General features: G+C 45.0%; 1 protein-coding gene and 1 long non-coding RNA gene across 2 annotated transcripts in view; one reads left to right on the top strand and one right to left on the bottom strand.

Moving 5' to 3' along the window:
- The window catches only part of CNOT6 (CCR4-NOT transcription complex subunit 6), a 41,364-nt gene extending 37,891 nt beyond the window's left edge, over positions 1 to 3,473 (bottom strand). The window contains exon 1 of the mRNA XM_006263529.3: positions 3,353 to 3,473. The gene's annotated coding sequence lies outside the window, so the exon portion shown is untranslated. The remainder of the gene's footprint in view (positions 1 to 3,352) is intronic.
- A 117-nt stretch (positions 3,474 to 3,590) lies between these two features.
- LOC109280924 (uncharacterized) lies at positions 3,591 to 10,794 on the top strand. Its single transcript, XR_002087413.2, has 2 exons — positions 3,591 to 3,666; positions 4,275 to 10,794. It is a non-coding gene; the product is annotated as an uncharacterized LOC109280924 (long non-coding RNA).
- Positions 10,795 to 18,650: the final 7,856 nt, after the last annotated feature.

Genomic DNA, 18,650 nt, shown 5'->3' with positions numbered 1-18,650 from the left:
CACTGCCTGGTTCTTTTTTCTTTTACAGAAGGCAGACTTGACCACTGAATACAGAAAGTCTTCCAGTTCTCAAACATAAAATGTATACCTATCAAGACTGTTTTGGTAACAAACTACCTCCAAGTAAGGTAGCTAACACGCATTGTGTCCAAGCAGTTAACAGGTTTGTTGTTCTTTTGCTTGTTTGTTTTTTCAAGCTTTTTACTTTAGCTGCAAAAATTCATTTGATATGAAAATTGTGTATGTATGATTACAAAAACATGGGCCAACTTTCCATGCCAAGTGGACATTTACAGCCTAATTAAAATGTGGTAACTTGTAAGAAATTCTATGACTTAATACTATGTTAATGATCCTGCACAGCATTTGTACGATTATACCTCCAAGTGGAAGCATAAAAACTGGATTGGAAAGAGAATACAAAACAGCTAGATACAAGATGAACCACTGTTGCTTTGAATCTACTCTGAATAATTTAGTATAAGACTTCCAAAAAGTACATAGCATCTGTCATGTCAATATTTGGCAAGGATTAATAAATTTAGTGTACACACATCCTTGTAGGATGTATAATTATCAATATATAGATTAAAGAACAAGATGTGCTGTTTGACCTAGGGCAGTGCCTATATTAAACTGTCTACATTAGAATTAGGAATGACTATATTAGAATTAGGAAAAAATCCAGATACTGCAGCTCAGTCTGCTGCCTTAAATACATGGATATTCTTATTAGGTGTTAAGCTTTATATTATTTTCTTTTCAACATGACACTATGTAATTGCACTCTTTTTCTGCTCAACAAAAAGTTTATGGAAAGAGCAATAGCTAATATCTGATGTATGCTTAGACACTAACAATAAAAAGGAGCCTTCCTTCACATATTTACTTCTCAAAAGAGGCTAGTAAGAATACTGATTAGGAGCATATGTCTTTATGTATCTTGTGCCTGATCTGATCATGATGTATCTGATATACAACACATACAAAATCCATGGTTTTTGGCTTCATCTGAACCAAGGCTGCCATGTTACAAGCTATTCAATTCTCACACGCATCCAAGATTACATGACAGGATGAAAAACAGAATACTTGTTGACTTCAGCATTCTGCTGGAAGAGAAAACAGAGGAAATGGGCTTTAGGGGAGGGACTATCTTTGTTCTATTAGCACAGAACAACAGGCTTCTGGCCCATGACTGTGGCGTCTAGGCACCAGAGTAATACAAATAATAAATAATGCACTTTGTACTATGCACAAAAAGCCTTGGCCTTCTTAGGTTTGGTCCTATGCTGTGTAGCTGCAATTTTTTCTATATTCTGTTTATTTTATGAGAAGGATGCTTTCTGTTGAAGTGAAAGACTTGTGAATCTTGTTTCAGCCAGCCTTGGAAGTGTTCCTTCCATTTTTCAAGGGGACTTTCTCCAAACAAAACCATGTACCAGGTTACTAAAACAGCTCTTTTCTTGCTCATCTCTGGAATAGCCTGGTCTTAGTGGTTTTTCCTCCACTTCAAACTCAAGGGCACTACATACTTTTTCTTTAATAAAGAGATCTGCATGTGTCAAAAATAGTTACCTGCCCATGCAGTATTATAGTCTCATCTATATTTCAGTTCTTCCTCTAAAATTCAAGCAAAACAACCAGCCTGAACACATCAAGACTGCACCCAGAGTTCAACTTCAATATGCAACACAATAGAGATGCATGGTAGTCTCCTTTGTGCATATGGACAGATCCAAGTGTTTCAGGTGAAAAGTAAATAAAGAGTTAATCCAAATGTGAATGGCTCCATTTCAGTAACAGCGTGAATAAACCCCCACAGAAGGCTTCATTGCTAGCTGCAAACTCCAGAGTCCAGATGAACCAGCAGGAAGAACACAGGGTGGATAATCCTGTAAAATTACCTCAGTGGAAATGTTGATAAATTCCCAATTACGAGACCTGCTCTAGGATGAAAAAAAAATGCAAGATACAATACAATTACCAGTCAATGCTTGCAAACCTTTGCAAGTAACAATTACCACAGGTATTCCTCAATCCCTTGAACTTTGTGCAACTGTCATCTATCACAGTGAAATCCTGTTAAATAAAATAACTCCCTGAAATATGGTAACCAAAGAGCTTCAACCATGATTATAAAGTATATATTTGCCTAAAAGTGACATGAAACTAATTTTCCACCTTTAGATTATTACACAAAAACACCTAAGTTTGCTTTATACATACTTCTCATATTGAAAGAATAATGCATTTCACTTAGGGATTACAATTCCTGTAAACATTATAGGTCAGGTAACCTATAAGAATCAGGTAGATTTTGAAGAAACAGGCTTTTAAGTGCGAGGCCAAACTAGCCTTTAAAAGCTTCAAACCCAGGTAGCTGGATGTACAGCAACTACTGTATCGGGCTTTTAAAAAGGCTTTAAAAAAAAAGCATAAAAACACTAGGTCTCGTACCCAGTTCAGAAGTGCTTACGCACCGCTCATTTGTGCCAGCGTGTGACAAAGGACGGCAATCCCCTCCCTCCCCGCAACTTCTCAATTACGGGAGTAACCAGAGGCACGCGAGCTTCGTCCCCGGACGGAGCAGAGCGCCCGACATCGCTCCCGCTCCCAAAGAGGCGCACGCCGCCCTGCCCGAGACGCACCGAACAAAGTTGTTTTTTTGGCAGGAGCCCAAGGGCCGCACGTCCGGATCCCTCTCTGTTTATCCCTGCATGCGTGTGTCCCCCGGTCTCGGCGGCCCAGTCGCTTACCTGCGTGTCACCGCGAGCCCGCCCCCCCGGCTGCCTGCATTGGACGGCAGCGCCGTCACTCCCGCTCACCACCGCTCTCCCTTTCTATTTCTCACCCAGGCAGAAAGCACTGGCGGTCGCTGCTGTGGCCTTCTCCTCCTCCTCCTCCTCGCCAGCTAGGCCTCGGCTCCAGCAGCCAGCGCCAGTGCAAGCTTCTCCCGGGGCAGGAGACAGTTCCCGTCGAGGCCCCGGTTTTGTTCACTCCTCGCCTCTAGCTCATACATACATACATAAACAGATATATATTTTTAAAAGATGCATCCTTTTTCCAGCTGTCGGGGGGCAATCTGGGAGAGGGACAATTAGCAGACGGATGTCATTTCCCCGGGTCGTGGCGTGTCCCCACAGGCACCCCCCCCCCTGCACCCCGTTTCTCATCAGTGTGCCCCCCCCCTCGCCTAGCTGCCTTCGCCACCGGGTCAGCACCCCGCCATCGCACCCCAATATCCAAGCTCAGGACGGCGATAAATACATCGCCCCTCCCCCCCCTCCATGAGGGCCGCCCCCTCCCACGGGGTGGGGGGCGCGGCCCCCCCCCCGGCTCCCGCCCGTACCTGTGGCTGCAGCATCCCCGTCCCCCCGCCGCCCTCGCTCCGCCGCCTGCCTGGCTCTTTGTTTCCTGCCGCGGGCCGGACGGGAGAGCGGCTCCCCCCAGCCTCCGCCTCCTCCTCCTCACACTCATTGAAAGCAAACAAGCATCATGGCGGCGGCTGCGGGCGCCCCCCGCACCCCCTCCCCCCGCCCCGTGGCCCCGCCCCCGCCCGCGCGCCATTGGCCAGCGCGACCCACGTGACGCCGCCGCGACCGTTGCGGCCGTTGGGCTCCTCAGGCGGTGTCAGGCCTGGTGGCGCGGCGCAGCGAAGTGGAGGTACGTGTCGGGGAGCTGCAGGAGGGAGCGCGCGGGGAGGTCTGCGGGGCTCTGCCGGCGGTGGGGGGCATCGGCCCGGCCAGCCCCACGCTTTGCTCCGAGTCTTACTCGTCCTCCCCCCGGTGCCGGCCTCCCTCGTCCCTGCAGCGCGCTGGTGTGAAGAGGGGTTAGCTATCTCCTTGACTGGGGCACCCTCGCTCCGTCTCCTGTGCGCCGCGGCGGGGAAGGGAGACCTTTCTTTTAATTATTATTATTATTAAAATATATTTCCATAGAGAGAGAGAGAGAAGGCGTCGTGTATGTACATCTTCTGGCTGAAACTTTCCATCATGCCTCTTAAAACCGCAGCGTTTAAATTTGCCCGTGGGAAGGTGGACCTGTCCGTCCATCTGTCTGTCACTTGCTCGCGACCTCGCCCGTGCGTCTGGGGCGGTCGGGATGCGGCGCGCCGTCCGCTTGGGCCCGTTGAGATGTGCCCGGGTCCGGTTAAGGCCGGGGCAGGCAGTTATTTTGGGCGGGGGGCTGCTTACCGATTTTTAGCAAGCCGTCGAGGTCCCGCGTGACGGGCAGCCGGGGGCAGGTCGATATTAATTTTCTATATTTTTTAGGGGCCCGCGGGCTGGATAGACTGGGCTGGCGGGCCGCATCCGGCCCCCGGGATCGCGTTTTGCCCACCCTGCATTAAGGCGAGAGTTAATCGTCGTGTTTAAGCAAGAAGTTCGCAGATGTTCTGTTCTCCTTCATTACGAGGAGCTCTTCTCAAAAAGAAACGAGCGCTCACTGTCTGTACTCGAGGCTGTCCAACGCCGTTATAAGATCCTGTTTTTAACTCGGCGCGTTGTAACCGTTCGAGCTGACGTGCGTCATGCTGGGCGTCCGTTACAGGCTAAAAATGGGTTTTGATAAGTGTCAGTGCAAACGGTTCAGTCAGGTTAAGGAGGGGGGAAATCGGTCCACACTGAAAAATTCGTACGGCTGTTCTTGCGAAGCTTCAATGCTTTGGTGATTGGAGGCCATGCAAGAGACGTGACATGGAGGGTGCCTTTGGTTACCTTTGCTTTTCCCCTGAGTAAACTCTCAAATTTGGTCTAGGTATAAGCCTGTGAAAACGTGTTTCCAGGTGCGCAGGGGAAACTCGTTTGGCTTCCGAATTCTTCAGCATCTACCATTGGGCGGATCGGAGCCAGATGAAATTCAACACCGAGAAGTGTAAAGTGCTGGATCCACCTGGGGACGAACAGCCCCCCAACACACCGGCAGGCTCGGTGACGCCAAACGACTGAAAGGGAGCTGGGGGTAATAACAGACCATAGTACGAACATGAGCCGTCAGCGCGATGCTGTAGCCAGTAGGGCAGATAATACTCTGGCGTGCATCGATCTATGCATCTCCAGCAAAACCGAGGAAGTGATTTTTCCGCTTTCCGCGGCATTGGCGAGACCGCAGCTGGAGTACTGCGTCCAGTTCTGGGTGCCGCACTTCAACGAGGATGTGGAAAAGCTTGAGAGAGAGACTCCAGAGACGAGCCAGCCATACAATCAGAGGCTTGCAAGGCAAGCCACATGAGGAAAGGCTGAGGGACTTGGGCCTCTTCAGCCTATAAAAGAGAAGGCTAAGAGGGGACCTTGTAGCAGCTTACTGCTACATCAGGGGAGTACGTTGAGGGCTCGGCAAGCAACTGTTCACCAGGGCACCCTTGGGGAGAACCAGGAGTAATGGCCACAAACTCCTGGAAGACTGTTTCAGGCTTAACACTAGGAAAAACTTCTTCACAGTTAGGGTATCCAGACAGTGGAATAAACTCCCTCCAGAGGTGGTGCAATCACCTACCCTGGAAATCTTCAAGAGGAACCTGCACAGTCACCTTGCTGGGGTCACCTGACCCCCAGTTATCTTTCTTACCTAGTACAGGGGGCTGGACCTGATGATCTTGCAAGGTCCCTTCCAGCCCTTAACAATCCATGAATTGGTGAGCAGGCTCCAGCCCTTCACAGCTCCTGTATACGAACTGGATTGCATGAGCACCATCCAGCAAGAGTGTGGGAGCATGCTCTGGCTGAGGCTGCATGGTCTGCAGTCTCCTGCAGATGACTCGTTGGTGCCCAGTCAGCGTGGAGGGAGAGGAGGAGCAGCTTGACTGGAATGCAGAGTAATGAGTGGGGTGGGGAAGGAAAGGGGGAATAAGCAGGAGCAGAGAAGATAAGGACCCTGGAAAGGCTTGTGGGAAACTGGAGGGTGGGGGTGAGCACAAGATCATTTGTAACCACTGTAGTGTATTTTTGTGCACAAACTGGATTGGACCCCCAGAGTCCTTTGCAGTTAAGTAGATGGCTGTGAAACCCACTGGCTGAATGTATGTTTCATCACCCTCTAGTGGCAGGTCCACATAGAGCAGAGGTGGGCAAAATGCAGCCTGCCAGCCAGACCTGACCCACCATCCAGTCCATGGCTACCCAGCAATTGTACCCCACCCAGCCCACATGGTTCACCCCCATTCTCATGCCTAGGAGGGCCCTGGCCCTGGCCAGCTCGCACAACTTCTAGGCAGGGCCAGTGCTGCAGCCACCGGGGGACCTGCTTGGCTTCCCCGGCCTCCAGCAACTTCTCGTATCCCTGCTGCAGCACTTGCACCACGGAACAGGTAGGGAAGCAGCAGTGGGCAGAGGAAAGCTGCAGCTCAGTGGGAGCATGGGGCTGGAGCTGGCAGGAGTGTGGAGCCTGCACCCAGCAGGCAGCAGGAACTTGGGTGGATAGGGTATGGGTGAGGGTGGGAGGGCGTGGGGACCTCTCCAGGTGCCCCCTTCCCATGCCTGCCCCCACTGCTAGCAGTATTAGGTGGCAAGCCCTCGGGGTGCTCATTGTCAAGGGGTGAGGCTACTCTTGCAGCCCTTGACAGCTTGCTAGAACTCATTAAGCGGCCCTCCAGCTGAAATAATTGCCTACCCCTGACCTAGAGGATAACAGCCTTCTGTTGCTTCTGGTTACTTTGTTAGCACAACTGGCAGATACCCGAGTTATGGAACTAGTCCCAACCCTGCTAATGATCCAAGTTAAGGCCTTGTCAATATGATTCTGCATGATTAAAACTTTCATTTTGCTCATTTGCAAATGCTGTGAATTGCATCAAATTATTAAAAACAAACAAACAAAAGTGTGTTCCATTGATTTTTGTGAAGTCAAGTCTCAAGACTTACTGCCAGAATTCAGATTACTTATTTAGGGTTCAGTTGTGTATAGGCTTGGTGGGATTTGATTTTTAATGATAAACCTTGATAAAAGTTGATTTCACTTCTTGCACGCTGATGAAAGAATATTTCCATTGTTAATAATCAAAATTTATAGAAGGGGGACATAAGGAAAATGCTGGCTGATGGTGTGTGAGACAACAGGGTGAGCAGTCCTACAACACTTCTGACTCATTTGGACTGTAACTCCCAGAAACCCCAGGGGACTGGGAGCAAAGGAAGAGGAAGTGACAAAGCAGACAAGGGAGCTACAGGCAAGCCAAGCCAGGACTGATGGTAGCTCTGTTATTCAGCAGAGAACAGTCCTACAGTAATGTTTGTTGTGGTGGGCAGGTAAATCGCACTATAATAATAGTATACTGCCATTAATAAATTGTCTGTTCCCCACATCCCTAATTTCTCATGGTCCTGAAAATTTAAATAGATAAAAATTGAAGCAAATGCTTGAAAATAAACATTGATGCTATCCATCAAAATCATAAAAAAATTCTGCCAAGCCTAGTTGTATATTACATTTTTGTAGTACTCCTACTTCTTAGTGCACAGGATGGAGCTTGCTTTGAGAGTGATTCATGGTTGAATTAGGCCATTGTCTGTAGGAGCATTTAATTGCTGATGCTTTCTAGTACATCTGATACTACAGCATCAAAGCAATTAGTCTAGGGCTTGTCTATACTACGAAGCTCCTGTTGCTTTAGTTACGCTGGGATAGCTATGTCAGCAGCATGCCCCCTCCCCCCAGTGTAGATGTAGCATACACCAACAAAAGGAGGTTTTCTGCTGGTGTAGTTAACCTCCTTCACAATACAAGCTAGCCATCAAATAACACTCTTCTACTGGCAGAGCTACATCCATACCAGAGGTTTTGCAGCTGTGTCAGCTAAGAGGTTTGATTTTTTTTTTTTTTTTCTTTCTTCTTCTTCTTTGTACCAATAGGCTACATAGCTCTACTGACAAATTTGTAGTGTGGGCCTGACCCTAAAAGCACTCATTCTTCCCCACTATAAAGCCACACATGAGGATCAGCAAGAAACTGGTTTCGAATTGCATTAAATATACTGGAGTATTTCTGCGTTGTGTTTTCTGGCTACTAATTATCACCCCAGTCCCCTGCTAGATTTTTTTTTTTTTTTTCCCTCAGGGTTCACTGTCCAGCTCTTCCTAACTCTTCAAAGAGGCAACCATTTTGATAGGCTGAAATCAAGACAATAATATGGAAGCAAAGCTCAGAGCACTAAGAAAGGAGAGCGGGACTGGTTCTTGGCGAGAGTTGGTACATATGTGAGCTCAGTGGGAGAACAGTAGTCATTAAGCTTTTGCATTTGGTGGACTTCAGCTTATAGTTTCACATTTTGGAGATAAAATTGCTGCTTGTTTATTAAATCAGGAATGATATTTGAATGTGCAGTCTTGGCTTTCCATTTTCCAAAGTTTCACAGTTTTAATATCAAATAAAAGCTCCAACTAAATATGTTGAATGGCTCCATAAATGTTTGTGTACTGGCGAACTGTGGCCACACCTATCAAACCTCTTTGGCATGTTTGTTTTTTGGTGTTTCTATGCAGTACTGGCTTCTTGAACCCTTAGAAAATAGTGAAGACCAAATTAAGGCCTAAAGTAAGCAAGCACACTCCTACTAAAGTCACTGCAAGTTAAATTTGCACATGCCAGGGCTTAGCTTGACTGTGTGTGTAGGCCCCATATGTCCACCGACCTGATGCTTTGTGGCCTTGTTTGTATATTCTGTTGGCTTTCCATTGATATTAAGTGTGTTAATAAGACTGTATTTCAGTTAAGTATTTTTAAGTGATTCTAATATATTATGTTGACTCTGATAGTAATCTAAGATGGATATTCAGCCCCAGTACTGCAGAAGTACTTTAGGCACAAACTCTTGAACAGCACCTTTACTTCATAGGGGAGATGCTGTTAAGAGTAAAAAGCCTTGGGCAGCACTAAGCGAAGAAGGAACTGAGACTGATGCTCAGGCTGGGAAGCAAATTGTACAGTAAGGAAATAGGTTTATGAACCATGCTATTTGCACCTGCAGTTTAGCAAATGGGTATTTTATCTTTAATAACACCTTTTGCAGCCCCATTTGGCTAAATATAACCCTAGAGTGTGGAAAAACTGAAATATTTGTTAAGATTCATATTAAGCATTGAATCATTTGGATAACTTTGTATAGCTTTGCATTCACCCAGCTACTGCTTTTATTTGGCAGCTCAAAATCACTTAAAGTTTGGTTAGATTGTCATTACAGAATCTTGCCATATGTTGCTAAAGACCTGGAATTTGCACAGTGCTGTTAACAGTCACAGAGGTTTTATCACTTTATTTTTTTTAAATATAACATACAGAGTAATGGATGGGGGCACTTTTAAAAACCCAAATAAAGTTTTGTTGCTTTATCACTTTCTTAGTTAAGTACCCTCAGGCAAGACACCTAACCAATCTTAGCTGCATTCTTCTAACCTTTTAAAATGCTTCAACACAGAGTGCTTATATAAGTGCTAAATATTACTAAGTTTGTCTGGCCGTGATAATTTTCCAAATAGAATGTGGAATGAAAAGACTTTTAACATCACAAGGGGGGAGTTTTAACAACATGCCATGGTACCTGTTCAGAGACGTCTTTTCTATCTCTCGTCTTTGTGTCCATATTTGCACTCTTTTTTGATCCGCTATAATGCTAATCTCTATTCACTCTCTCATTCAGTGCTTTCCTTTAATAATAGGAAAAATACTAGCAACCTGATCCCATCTGTCTCTACCGTATAACATTTTCCCCTTAGGTGACTCAGGATGTATGATCTTGATGTATTTCATATAACGGATGTATGATCTTGATGTATTTCATATAACGGCTAGGAAGTTCCAGTGTGCAAAAGGACCAAGATGACAAACTTCTTATCAATGGGTAAATTCCTTCTACTGGAGGATTTACTTGGGGACGGTAAAAAGCATGTATTTTTTCTTAATGAGAGAGCCACCACAATTCTATTTAACATCCTGTCTCCAGAGTAATTCTCCATTGTGAAAGCTTCCCAGCCCTTAATGTCATTGGCTTCTTCAAATTGTTAAAGCTTTTTTTTCTAAACCAAAAACATTTGGGGATTTAAACACGTTGAAATATCTCAGGCTGCGTTCCTGTTACATCTGAAACTAAGCAGGACTGGGCCAGGCTGGTACTTGAATGAGAGCTCTCCAAGGAAACCTTTATGCTGGGGAAATGATGTTGGTGATTTAGGGGGTGATGCTTTTCCTCTCGCTGACCACTGAAATCCTGGAATGCTATGCTGCAAGAGACCCTGTCTTTGAGGAAATGTGCGTGCGTTAAACCAGGTGTACTCCGCTAGTTCTCACTTGGGGTCTGATCTGATTCCCAGCAAAGTCAAAGAAGCTTCTCTCTGCTTAAATTTCTCCCTGCTGTTTCATTGCTTTTTACAGTTCTCAACTGTCTTGCCGTTTTCTATAGGTTGCCACTGGTCATCCAAGCTGCAGTTGTTTTGGTGGTAAACTAGAATGGTATGTACATATGTAATGCCCTGTCTTCACCCTTTGGGCAAGCTATCCTTGTAATTAGAGGACATGATGGATTTCTGAATATTGGATCCATACATTGTCACAGAGGATTTTCTGTGAATTTATCATCGCTTACATTAGTATGACACTATGTGGGGCATCTATGATGAATTATGTTTTGACTACTGTTTGTAAATTGATAACTCAATTTTTTTTAATAGTAATCGAAACCGGTTTATGCACTGATCTGTTATGTTGGATAAGACTTACTCTTTTGTACTAAATTATCCAGAAGTTCCTTTTATGTCTTTTGCAGTGAGTTCTATGGCAGTTCAATAAATTATGCATAAAAATGTCTGGCTTTTGTATACTTTCCATGTCACTAGAAGTAACCTTCCTCTTGCTCCTTATTACACATTGGTCATGATATGTTCAAGATTATTAAATTTGGCCTGTAGCTAGCTGATTAGAAGTTTTATATAAAAAGGTCATTCTTATCAAATTGAGTTCTAGGGCATAAAGAGCCATTAACAGAGGGGAAAAATAATAATATCTGGGAAGTCAAATCATATTTTTTTGGACACCACAAGTATTTTACTTAATTTTCCTACTAGCAGTTGCAAAAGCACAGCAAAACTTAGTTTTGTAATCCATAATTAGGTTTTAATTGTATAAGTACTTTCCTGCTGGTTGAATTGACTTTAACCTTTCTTAGGAAGAGTGATATTACACTTGAGGAAATACATGGCTAAGATAAGGTCAGAGGAAATTAAAAAATATATACTCAAAACTTCTAAATTTGTACCTCTTTCAGCGTGTACATTTTGATGCTTTCTTGCTGCCTAGCTGAGTTCCTCACTCTAAGATCCCAGGTGTCTTCAACCTTCATTTTTCAAACTGTTTTCTTTTCCTTCAGTTTCTTGAAATCTGTCCTCATAGGTTACACTGTCTTCCTGACCTTCTGCCCTCTACTTCATTGATGTAGCCTAAAATCCTTTGCATGTCTGCCTAGAATGCTCTGTGTAAGGGGCCCTTCTGTGCTGTAGCCTCTGCTAAGGGCACAGGTTGAAAGCACCAATTTGCAAGACACTCATGAAACACTGAGGTGGTGATTCAACAGGAACAGAGGAGGGTTTTCATTTGCTGCAAAAAGAAAGAGCAGAGCATCAGTTGTTGCAGGCAGACTATAAAAGATTGCATGACTGATCATGTTAATAGCTATACTTGCCAGAAAAAAATCAAAGTAATGTGATGACCACTGCAGAGGTCAGGAAAGATTTTGTTCCATATTGACATTATTACATAAATGACTTCACGCATTAAGTTTTTTTTTCTGCCTTTGTCTGAAATGTTGGGCACTTACATCACTAAAAGCAGCCCACCAGATTGGATGAACCAGTGGTTTGATCTGCTAGGGAAAGTTTTGTTTTCTTCCTGTCCAGAATTCTTAAACCGCAAGCAAAAATCCAAACAAGAATAGATGGGAAGAATTAAAATGCAACAACTCTTTTCTAATGAACATGTTTCTTCTGTCTTACCATTGAAGTCATGCTCCTGCAGAGCTGGCAAGTGCTCAACAAGTACAACATGGAGACATCTGGCAAGGAGAGTCGCATTTTGCATGTGACTGTTGAATGTGACAGATTGAGACTAGCAAGAAGTAAGAGTTCATACTATGAGAATTAACTAAACAGGCATCCTCTTCCTGGACTGATTCTATAGATAGATGTGGGATGCTGTATAGAACTGACTGAAATATCATCAAGGTTTATAAAATACTCGAAAAGGATCTGTGCCCTCTGTTTTGTATCGCTGCTCATTTTAATTTCAGCTTTGTTTTCCTTATGGTAGCTAAGGATATGGGGCAAAATCTGAGAATATTTTTGTAAAATTTATATCCTTTTGTATTTTTTCTGAGCATTTTTTGCTGACCTTACTGTTAGAAAGGAAGAGGCTTGAGGTATGTTGTTAACTGCACCAACAGATAGGGTGAAAGAGAGACTTTTGTCAAGGTAGAGACGCATACATTCTTTTAAAAAAATCACTTCATTTCCAAACAAAGCAATTATAAAGAAAAATGTAATGAAGTGTGGTTTCAATGCACACTGTGACCACACTAGGGAATGGCATGGAAGTTACTGCCTGTACACAGAAAGCCCATTCCAGGCTGAATTTAAACCTGCTGTTGGGATTGATCAAACTAAGGAATTCATTAGTTTTGCCCGAAACTTCTCTTTACGTATTGTCTGGGTACGTATCCTAATATCTTTGCTATTCATAAACTTTGTGAGCAGGATTGACTTTGGAGTTGTTCAGCTTAGGCTATGAGCAATTCCACAAAGTCGTCTTCCTTGAAGTAGTTGATACCTGGGATCAACTACTCGAGCTTCTGTTCCCAGACTGGTTGGCTTAATCTTCATAAAAATAAAAATAAAAAAGACTAGCCTAAGTAATTGGGGTTCTTTCTGTATCTCCCAGAAAGTGAAGTGAAGGCCACTGAAAGAAACAAATACAATGGACAGTAAGAAAAGAAACAGAATATTTGAACCTATATCCATTTATGCATGATAATAAAATATTTAGCTAGGACCCCAGACCTAAATATGGAGGCAGAAGAGAAAACTATGTTAGGTTTTATGAGCTGTTTAGTACACTTTTTCATTCAGTTTCCTTAGCTTTGTTTGCAGACTTCTTCCATCCTCAGGAAATGCATAGTTCTGGTTACAAAGCTTGGAGCCAGATTTTTATTAGTTGCCAGGTTGCCAGGAGTCTGGTCAACTATCTGTGAGGAACAGTGATCATCCTGCAAAGTGTGAGTATAAACCAAATCTTTTGGTCACAATTTTACTTTACATCGTTATCATTATGTAATAGTGCCCAAAGGGCTGTAACTCTCCCCGTGACCTGTTGTGCAGGGCATTCTGCGTTCTGAATGTAGAAACATAATGCTGCAGGGGTGTAGGTTGTAGCCGTGTTGGTCTAAGGACATAGGCAGACAAGGTTCCTTGGGTGAATCTGATATCTTTTTTTAGACCAACCCAAATAGTTGGAGAATAGTTATTAAGCAAGGTTTTGGGTTCAAAAACCCTTCGTCAGGCTAGGGAAGTTTCAGCAGTTGGTGTGTGCTCTTCCTGGATGGAATGAAAAGTAAAGAAGCCAGAGGCTGGGCTGGGGAAACATAATACTGTTTTTTGAAGATTATGATCAGCTATTATCCATTTTTCTTGATTAATCACCTTTAAGACTCTGGCTCTAAAGTGGGGGGAGGGAAGGAATGAGAATGTGTAGAAAGTAGGTAGCCTATACTACCGTGTCACATACTCGGTGTATATTCTGCTGTCATTCACTATTGGGTACCTACCAAATACACAATTTCATGGAAGTCGTGTAATTGGCAGTCTTCTGTGAAATAGCTGGTTCCTCATGAAAAAGTGCGGGGAACCAGCTATGTTCAAAAAGCTGGCAAAGAGTCAGCAAAAAGCATCTCTTGAAGTGGGGTGGGGAAGAGGCAGGAAAAGTTCCCATCTCTGTCTCCAGAAGGGGAGCGGGGAAGCAGGGAAAAAGCCCACCAAAAGTCCCCTTCTCCTGAAACTTTACTCAATAATTATTGCCCTCTGCCCCTTGCAGAGCATGATAAGCAGGGATCCGGGTTTTCTGTTTCCACGGCAAAATGGAGAAAACCACAGATTTTTCCCTTTACTAGGGGAAAATGCAGATTTCTCATTCTACTGGAGAAACCTGTGGGTTTTGCAGCGAGCTGTCTGCAGGCTGGCAGAGTTGTAGCCTGCAAGGGGGCTGGGAGGGAATGGGCGGAAAGCGGTCGGGCAGGGAGCGCTATGTGCACGTGGCCACTGGGCAGCCTGGAGAGCAGCTCCCATAGGTTAGTGGGGGAGGGAGGAGGAGGGATTGAGGGCCCCATAGGGAGGGAGGGAGTTGGGCAAAGCTGGGGCTTGGACCCAGGCTGCAGCCTCAGGCTCCCTTCCCTGCTACCCTCCCCCAAGGCATCTGCAGCCCAGCAGGTGCAACCCACCGCTGCAGGGTGCAGCAGGGTCATGCAGGGAAGTTGCTTGCCACTGTGAGCTCCGTGCTGTCCTGGTGATGCATCCCCTGTGTGCATGGCAGCAGTGGGGGTGGCGGCATGGGATTGTGCCCTGCACTGCTGCCACTCACGCAGGGGGCACGTGGCCAAGGCAGCTTGAAACTCACAGCAGCAAGGATCTTCCCTGCATGGCCCCGCTATGCCCTGCAGCACTGGGTTGTACCCGCTGGGCTGTAGAAGCCTCCGGGGTGGGCAGCAGGGCAGAGAGTCCAAGCCCGCAGCAGGCAGCCTGTGCCTGCCCCTGCCTTGCTTACAGGTCTGAGGGGCACGGGTCCTCCCTGCCCCCTCGGGAGTGCGCAGGTAGGATGAGCTATTCCCCCCCCACCACACACACCCGAGCCCACAGTAGACAGGCAACAGGTGGGGGAGCTGGGCTCCATGCTCTGCTTCTCTGCAGCAGCCCCTGGACCCGGGTCCCCAGCCCCATAGCCTTGGCAGCTGAGGGGCTCCCTCTGGTAGGGCTGGGCGGACAGGGGACTGTGGGTGGGGGGCAAGGGGCACCAGCAGGGTGGGGGAACTGTGGAGGGAGCGGTGAGTGAGGGGCACAACCAGGGATGGGGGGCTGTTGGGGGGGGGGGAGTAAAGGGTCACAGCAGGGCTGGGGGGGGCTGTGAAGGGGGGCAGGGATCACCAGCAGGGCTGGGGGAGTGTTGGGGGAGTGAGGAGCCTTTCATTTTAATCATGGATTTTGGAGTTTTTTATCAGAGAATTTGGGGGGCGGTTTTATAGGGGAAAGCCAGGATCCCTAGTGATAATTACTGAATTAACAAACCAAGCAGCTCCAGCTAGGGCTTTCAATCAAAGCTGGGGAGGGGTGGGACTTGCAGCGCCCCTCAGCCAATTGGAGGCATGGGGGGGGAGGGAGGGGCACAGGGGTTGTTTTACTCTGTCTTCACAATGGCGGCCCCAGCTGTGATACATCCATAAAATCAGGGACCCTGTTACAGCCCTATAATTGGCTGCCAGGGCCCGTGAATTTGGTAGGTCCCAAAGTATGATGCCTGACGGTCTAAAACGACGGCAGCCGTTTGATACTGTGATTGAATGAAACTGGCTGCAGGACAGTTACTGTACGTGGCTCTGTAGAAAGTACCGATTCCCCTCCCTGCGCCAATGTGTCTGCACTGCAAGCTCACTTCGTTTCCCATTTGAGGGCTGGGATGCATGCAGTGACTCTTTTAGTACTTGACTTTACTTTTCTTTAGCCCTATCTTTGCCTTGTTCCCTTAATGCTGCTGTTCTTCATTCATCTGAATGAGTCGGTTGTTTAAAAAAAACAACACAACATTTCCTAATTTTGACTGTGTAGCAGTGCCACTTCACTGTTCTCTTGAGGATGCTGTTTACTTCTCTTCCCGTGTCATAATATTATCCTGACCCATAATTTGCTGCTTGAGTTTCTGCCCACAATTTTGAGCAATGATTGCCCGGCTCTATGAACCACAGGAATTGTCCCATGGAGACTTCTCTTTACAAAATGACCAGCAGGTGGTAGCATATGCTCATTTCATCGTATTCTTTAGATCTGTCCTAAGCTGCACAGATATGCAATTATTTTTTTCTTTAAAACAGAGAATGAAAAAAATCTGGGGTGTTTCTTTGGAGGATGAGCATCTTCCTGATGGCTCCAAGTTTTCCTTTTCTCTAGAGTGAGGAAGATGAAGCCAGACATTTTATCTCACATGTGGTCTTTCCTCAAGTCACTGCTACCTTTATAAAAGGTTTGCTTATCCCCTCCCTACTGTTGCAGAATGAAACGATTCTGAGCACTCTGCAGAAGAATTGCATGAGCGTAAGGGAGTAAAATAATGAATCGCAGGTTTTGCTCCACACACATACTTTCATTCATCACCAAAGCAGAGAATGAATCTGTGAAGTTGAACAGTTGATCATTCACTTCTTGTTGAGTCAGGAAAATCTGAAGAGTATTGGGTTGACAGGTGCCATGAAGGACATAAATTAGTACCTTTTTTAACTGACTTAAATATCAGGAGCAAATTCCATTGTGATTTAGTATGTGTACATTTAGAAGTGACTGACTATGCTTTAACAGGTGACGATTTCACCAAAATGTTTACAAAGCAATGCGGCCTTAGCGGGGATTCAGTGCACTAAGAAGGCCATAGTGATGATGAATTATCCAAGTGACTAATAAACCAGATTTTGCTATGTGAGGAATAATCTCTTGGGGATTATGGGGCTAGTAGTGAGTATGCCAGATCCCTTACTGGTGAGGAAAAGCAGCAGGTCTGAACAGAAAAGACTAAAAATACAGAAAAGAGGTAAGTCAAATTGGGTGCAGTTTGGTGGAGCTTGCTAAAGAAGATTAGGGTTTTTTGGTCCATATAGAGATTGATTGTATGTGGACCAAACGCGTCCTGGTTTGAGTCAAAATTCTTGGGAGAAGGAAAGGGCAAGGGAAAAATAGGTGTTTCCAGTTTTGACTTGCACATGAGCAACTATACTAAGCAAGTAATTCATTTGAGAAGCACTATATTTTCTTTTTCCTAAAACAATCTGAAACAATCCCTAAGAGGACCAGATCTTGCAGTCTTCTTTTATATGGGCAAAATTTCACTGGAACTGAATTGTAGTTGAATAATGACCACAAGTGCTGCCTTTATTTTTAATTGTCTATGTCTGTGTGTGATATGTGAAACCCTTGGAGGTGAGGTTTTGTGCGTGAACGAGGGGGTGCTGTATTTGATGGATAGGCAACAAGTCTAATGACTAGGCTGGAAGGGGCGATTCTGCTAATTTATGTCTCCAGGTACGTGGCCACCAGATGGCACTAGATGCCCTTTTCCCTAAAATGAGCACAAGCAATGTAAATTCTTAAGATAAACTCTTATGGCAAGTAGCCTATAGATTTAACAGTAAGGTTCCTCTTCATTTGTAACTAAGGAAGGAAGGATAGAAGGAAGTAGCATTATTTGAAATGCACGACACTTGGCAAAATGAGTGTGTGGATCCGTTTAATACGTGCAGCCCAGGGTTGTTTAGTGTAAACACTTTTTTGTGACAGTTTTTATTTCTGATAGAAGTGCATGGTTAACTATTTTACAGTTAGGCTATCATCAGTAACTCGCATATTACGTGTATTCCAGCACACTAAGTGACATGTTCTTAAATGAAATTATTGCAAACTGACCTACTTTCCTATGGCCACTGTTGAGCAGGGAACAGAGAAGCCTGTAGAGAAAACATAAGGACAGGCAGCATGTTATAGCCAAGCAGCAGTGTGTCTTCCCAAAATTGTTCAAAACATTTCATTTTCAAGCCATAGCATCCCTTCTTTCTGACTTAAGTACATGCCTGCTCTCATCTCTTTCCTGCCAGAGTTAGTCTCATGACCTCATAGGAAGGTTAGTAGTGCTTCACTTGATCTAAATAGCATCTGTGTTCTCTAATGCCACCTCTCTAGATACCAGTCTAAAAGATGTAAGAGCAGGGGGATGTCAGACTGAAAGAGGCCACTCAAACTATATTCTCAAACATTGCTGAAACAGCCCCAACATCACCCTGGCTGAAGAGCCCAAGCATGCACTTCCCTACTCCTACTCTAAGCAGAACATTGTTAAGTTAGTATATGGTCTGATGTTCTTAGGAAGGGGACCAAGATCCATCCTGTAGGTTAAAACAACCCCCGCTCCGCTCCTCTCCAAGTCTGATCTGGGGAAGAAATTCCTTCCTGACCCCAAATCTGGCAATTTGTTTGACTCTGGGTGGAAAAGCAAGACCTTCCAAACAGGTGCTTATAAAACGTAGTCGATTCTAATTTTGATTATTAATAAATATGATTTCTCCATTCAGTCTTATGTAGGAAGAGGCTCACCCAAAGCCCCAGTTTTTTTCCCCAGCAGTGTAGATAAGGAGTTTGTCTTCCAGTTATATGGTAAGTCTGTCACTCAATGAAAATGTCATAGAATAGTCCTGAAAGGAGCTAACACTTCACTTCTGTAAAACATATAAAACAGAGTGTCCTTGCTAGAATGCTGTGCTGTGAAGTGGGTATAAGGACATTTGCCAAAGGACGTTTGTCAAACCAAATAAAAAAGCCCATTTTGTCATGATTTTTGTATGGCACTATGTTGTTTGCTGAATTTTTTAAAAA

The sequence above is a fragment of the Alligator mississippiensis genome, chromosome 9, assembly GCF_030867095.1.
Source record: "Alligator mississippiensis isolate rAllMis1 chromosome 9, rAllMis1, whole genome shotgun sequence".
Taxonomy (NCBI): domain Eukaryota; kingdom Metazoa; phylum Chordata; order Crocodylia; family Alligatoridae; genus Alligator; species Alligator mississippiensis.
Note: the sequence above shows the minus strand (reverse complement) of the source record. Positions and strands in the feature narration are given on the sequence as shown.